Source organism: Bremia lactucae, linkage group LG4 (assembly GCF_004359215.1).
Source record: "Bremia lactucae strain SF5 linkage group LG4, whole genome shotgun sequence".
In the NCBI taxonomy this organism is placed as follows: Eukaryota; Oomycota; class Peronosporomycetes; order Peronosporales; family Peronosporaceae; genus Bremia; species Bremia lactucae.
In genome coordinates this window covers 7,540,042-7,546,109 of record NC_090613.1, presented here as the reverse complement: position 1 = coordinate 7,546,109, position 6,068 = coordinate 7,540,042, and positions in this window count along the sequence as shown.

The following is a 6,068-nucleotide window of genomic DNA, read 5'->3' as shown; positions in this document are numbered from 1 at the left end:
TTCGAGAGTCGGCGCTTATACTCTTGATCTGTATGCGCCTCCGAAGTTAACTTCGGAGATAACTCAATTAACAACCCTAGAACCTAAGCGGTTCTTAAGAGATCGGAATGGTGGTAAAATCAAGCAGATCTGCGTACTCGTCGCAGAGGACGATTACTAACCGATATTCTGTTAGCGGTAATTTTTGCAGAGAACGAACGAGTTCTCAGCAGCTCATCGATGGACGAAAGTGTCCTCGATGTGAAGACTCGGATTGAAAGATACGCTACTCAATCTTAGGAGTCTCTTTAGGCAAATCCTCTATACGAGGATTTAATAGAATTCAGGGATGTATTCCCTGAAGCAGTTCCATGCCGGTTGCCTAAGGATAAAGGCACTCGACATAAGATGGAGCTCAAACCGGGCTCGAAATTCTGTGTCATGAAGCAGTGGCAACTGCCTCGTGAACAAGTACTTTCGATCAATAAATTCTTTACCGAATGAGTAAAAGCGGGCCATGTAAGGGAGTCAACCTCTCCACATAGCTCTCCGACCTTCTGTGTGCGAAAGGCCACAAGAGGGTGGCGGATGCACGCCTTCAATAAACTGAATGCTGCAACGGTACCGGCTCAAACGCCGATACCTAGAAAAGACGCAATCATAGGTAGCATGTCTAAGAGTACGATATTTTCGTCTATGGATCTGATGGATGGGTTCTATCAGATCCTTATGCGTGAATGGGACATCCCGTACGAAGCAGTGAGCACTCCCAGTGAGATGCTCTGGGAATGGCTAGTAATGCCACAGGGGCTTAGTAACGCCCCTGCATCAAAAGATGCGTAACGAATCTGTTAAGACCGGTGCGAGAATTCGCACAAAGTTATTTTGACGATGTATTCGTCCATAGCCGGGCCATGGACGGTAAGACGGACGTGGAAGTTCATAAAACTCACGTCGGTAAGGTTCTTACACTTATGCGAAAGCACAAGTTGTACGCAAATCTCGAGAAGTGCATATTCGCTGCAAGCGAATACCACTTCTTGGGTGCATCGTTGGTAAACACGGCGTGCGCTTTGATTTAAGGCAATTACAGACTGGCCAGTTCCAGACGATGTCAAGGGATTTAGAAAGTTCCTTGGGCTAGCGGTGTACTTCCACAAGTACTCACGCAATTATGCCGAGATGACAATTCACCTCTCTCATCTTGAAAAAAGACGAGAAATGGTTATGGAACGCTGATTGTCAGCGTTCGTTTGAAGGTATCAAGCAAAGCTTCATGCAATCGCCCATCTTGGCGATTGGAGATCAAGACAAACCATTCCATGTAGTCAGTAAAGCCAGCGATTTCGCAATCGGCTGTGCGTTAATGCAATTTGATACAGACGGCGCGGAGCGCGTCTATGTCAGAGTTTTTGTCGTTTAAGGAAGAGTTGATGTCACGGGACGTATCGGTCATGAAATTAACACTTAAAGGTTGGTAATTAACATATTATATAAATGTAGATAATATTTGACGAACATTACTTTATTTAGAAATATTCGGAAAGCTTATTTCCCATTAGTAGAAAAAGACCATTACATCTACTTGCTCCGCAGTCCAGTCAGCGCTGGAATAAAGAGAGACAGATAAGACTTTGATACATGTTTAGTAATAGTACATAATTTAGTTAGTATAAAAAGATAGAAAACAGAAGAACTTAATTATATTAAATACAGTTTACTTTTAACCCTATTTAGAGCAAATGTTTTAAAGAAAGTCTTCCTATGCACATACTAGTGTACGTGAAATGATGTGAGGCACCACTCGCACTGAGGCAGTGCGAAACGAACTTGTACTGAAGCAGTACAAGTAGGCAGTGCCTCGTTAGAATACGCGTCCCATTCAGACAGTAATGGGTTTCATTGTGTACAGTCCCGTCTTTGACGATGATATATAGCGCTCGGGACATGTCCGCTCGTGAAAGACTGGAGAAGCAAACTTGGGTTGTTTTTGGTTTTAGAAGAACTTGATCAAGTCAGATAGCACGTATTCTTGCCGCAGCTTCCCATAGGGCAATTTAAAACTCTTAATACCAAAGAAAAGCGAATTCACGCTGACCGGATTCACTGACTTACTCTGACTCAAGTAGGACCGCAATATCCAAGCTATTTTTTTAAAATAAGCGAGTCAGTTGCTTACGGTCGAACCTATGCGTCGCAACGACGTTATTGCATAAACATTGCATGATGTCAATTTTAACAAAACACCGATAACGTTGGGAATAGGCTTGCGCCTAAATGCGCTTTTCTTTCTTGATATCATCCGACAAGTCGGAATTCTGTTCCTTTGACCGACGTATGGCTTCTTTGCATGAGCTCGGCTTGATGACGATCCCGACGTTCCTAGTCAGTTTCGTTGCCTTCCACGTTCCCATAACCGCTGCTGAAACCAAAGCCGTGATTACAGCACTTGATTCCGCGGACCTGATCAAGACATATCCACCTTCCCATTGCTCTTACTAAACGTATTTGACGGCTTTTCATTGTTCACGCCGTGTCGTCTTCGATATCATACCACACTTTTCCGACCCTTTGGAAACTTCTGAAAAACACTTAATTTCATTCGCTAACGAGACGACCGTGTCAGCTATTAAAATGACATAGCTATCGAGTTTCTTCTTCTTGCGCTTGGACTCGAATATCGAAATCTCATTCAGCCTTACGCGACATAAATGTCATGCCTTCCTTATAGGCGGGCACGTGTTAATGCGGCCACGAATTAATGCGGCCACGTTACACAAACAATCACAGCGACGAAGCGGTTTGACCGTCTTCTTTTGCGTGCCGTGAGGTAGTTGTGGTGGGCGCCTTAGCGACCTCACCCAACGCAATAAGTACTCAAGTAAGGTGCCGTCACGGGAGCGGAAATCCGGCTCCCCGGGCGCACTTTCTAAGTCGAAAGTATTTTTCAGACTGATTTATATTCAATCGCATTAAATATAGATACCTATTTTTTCCAATCAAAAATGTCATCTCTGTAGATAAATTAATAGGAATTGCGAGCATATCTTTCTAGATACCTCGAGTAACTTATGGCGCTAGGCGTTATCCCTCCTAGTGTGAAAGCACCAATGTGCATCACGTACACAAAAGTTGGTCACAAATGAGAACAAAACCCGAAGGGTGGGTCTAATTACTTTACTTAAGTAATTGAGCATCCCCTTAGTACACCAAGTGTACTTAACGGGGACTGTCTAACATTAGGGCAACTTCAGCCCGTTACACCACCACCCCTTTTAAGAAGTAATTTACATTTTAAAAATCGTCTAAGAGAAAGGAGGAACTGCGTGCTGCTTAGTTCTCTCATTTACTCTAGCGACCTGTGTTCACATACACGGCGCTAAAGATGCCACTTAAAAGGGGCCACGTTGGTAGGTCGTCTGCAAACACGCTCACTTAAGCTCGCGTTAGGCGCACGCGCGGCGTTAACACGCCGGCAGCGTCCAATACCTTAGTCGAAACGCCGACAGCTACTGCTGCTGTCGCATTAACGGAACTTAAGGATTCATCCCACTTTAATAGTGAGGATGTTGATCGGTCGCTCATTGTCGACTACAATGAGTCGACACCGTTGTCGTCACCTCATGGTAGTAACGCGGACAGCGAGCTCATGAGAGATGGCGTATTATTGCCCATCCAAGCTTCTCTCATGGCTCACAACATGGAGACAGCAACATTTACGAATGCTGTCTCGTCGTCGTCTGCGCTGGATAGCGCAGCGACTATTAATGAGAGAGCTGCTTATAAAGGCGCAGCTGCTTCTTCGTTTGGGTAAAACCGCAACGCCTCACGATCAGACCATTATCCCTAATGGTTCTGACATAGAGGACTCTAAGCCTAAAGCTCCGCCGACGACACGCGAACGTGTTCAGTCGGTGACACAAGCCAGTAGTTTTGAACGTGACTATGCAACGGGTGGCATTTCACTGATGCTCCCTCATCTAAATGGCCTCGTTTATACGGGCTAAGATCGTCGCTCCTTGAGCGCGCTCTTCTAGACGCTTATATAATATTATGGCGCATTTAAATCATAGAAGTCTCAGGGAAAATCGCTTGGGCGTATTTTCCCGATCCCGTTCGTGTTGCATTCAAAAGAACATCCCGACAATACGAGGCGGAATTCAAGCGCCGCATTCATTCGCATTCCGATGGGATGAAACAGCGGTCGCAGGGAATTAATTTTGCCCGCTTGCGTATAAAAGAAATTAATGGGCGGTATTGTACCCCCTGTTTCTTCTCACAACGCTACTTTCCGCTAGTCCATTTGAGACTAGCGAAGTGGCCTCAGCTGGTGCCAGTTTTCATAGACAGCCACCAAGCCGTGTACGTCAATACATAGGGTATCGATCGATTCTAAGAGTCAATTTCTCCGAGTAACCTATCCATTGGAGAAAGATCTCATACCTTTGCCGCACGGAGCGGTGGGCAAGCATTCTTCCAACAAGGAAGCGTTGATTCCCACCCGCATCCATCAGTGCAGGTGGCGCCCGATAGCAGTGGCGATCTCGCCCACCTAATCGCGGCTGCCTTACATACGTCCGTTCAGTCGCAAGCGTTTAGCTCTACGAACGACGTATTGTCGATCTCGAGGATCAAGTCTCACGACTGACCTCGGATCTCATTGATGTCCGATCGAAGGATCGTCAGGGTTATGAACGCCTCGAGACTCGCTTGTACCTCTTTGAAAGGATATTGCTGAGGGATCCGTGTTACTCGCGTGATGTCCCTCGCTCTCCAAGTCCTGTTCGTGGTGGGAGCCATCGGTCCGATAGCTTTTCGCCTTCACCGTCCCCCTCACCCGAACGACGCTCGACACACAGTCGGCGTCACCATCGGTCTCCTTAGCCAGATGGGTATATGTGACCTCATTTGGGTCTTCATACCTTTTCAGACGACCCACGTTAAACACGGCGTGCGTCTTCATATACGGGGGAAGGGGAGCCTATAATTTAGGTCTCAAACCTCTTCTACCACCGTAAAGGGCCAAATGAAACGCGGCAACAACTTTGTAGTACCTCCAGGTAGTACAGAATTGCATTTTTAGGTAGGAAAGCAGTACTTAATTGTACCTTTTCACCCACTCTAAAGCGTTCATTATTTTTGCGATAATTTCGGTCCGCATGTTCTTTTTGCTTGTCCTGTGCGCTTGCCATTGCGTGGACGGACTTTACGTAAGATGACTAATCGCTCATCCACAAAGCGTAGAGCCTCGATCACGCTTTTAGCATCAAACTCGCCTATGATACCGCTGAGAGGTCGGTCATAAAGCGTAGTTTTATTGACAAGTGCTTTACTGGCAGGGTCACTAGGGCAAGTTTCTGTCTTTGAGATGATACCCTCATGAGGCATAGTCATGTTGACGAAACTATGTCCCCTTTCGTACCGAGCATAGTAAGGAGCCCTCCCCCACTAAGACTCGGGCTGCGCACAAACGAGACTGGCGTCCGAGGATGGCGCAGTCCGTTAATATAAAACGGTGTCTTACCCGTACTGGTGTGGACACTGTTATTTATAGCGAACTCCACAAAGGACAATTGCTTGCTATAGTGTGCAAGACATTCGCCACGACCCGATTGGCACGTTCTGTTTTGCCATCGGTCTAGAATTGATCTGCGGTCGACATATTGTTCTTGTCAAGTTTCGAGTGCACCTATTGGGCACCTTACCATTTGTGGTTTATACGGATCACGCTTCACTGCGGACCGCAATAAAATTACCGCACCTCTCGCTTAGAATGGCAAGATGGCTCAAATTTTTCCTGAAATAATTAATTTCAAAGTTGAATACAAGCCGGGTTAGTCACATGTCTTGGCTGACGCTTTTATCGCGCAGACCAGACTTCGAGGTAAGACACCAGAAAAGTGTGTCAAGTGCGAAAGCACAATTTCAGCCGTCAACGTTGGCAGCCATGGAGGCATACCACGTGACGAGCTCATTGGCCACTGAGATAAAAGAGAGCTACAGTCAGGACGACCACTGTCGCCTGCTTTTGGATTACTTCGGTGGACGAAAGGTTTCCCTTCCGTCGCACTGAAAGCTAAGCTCAATCG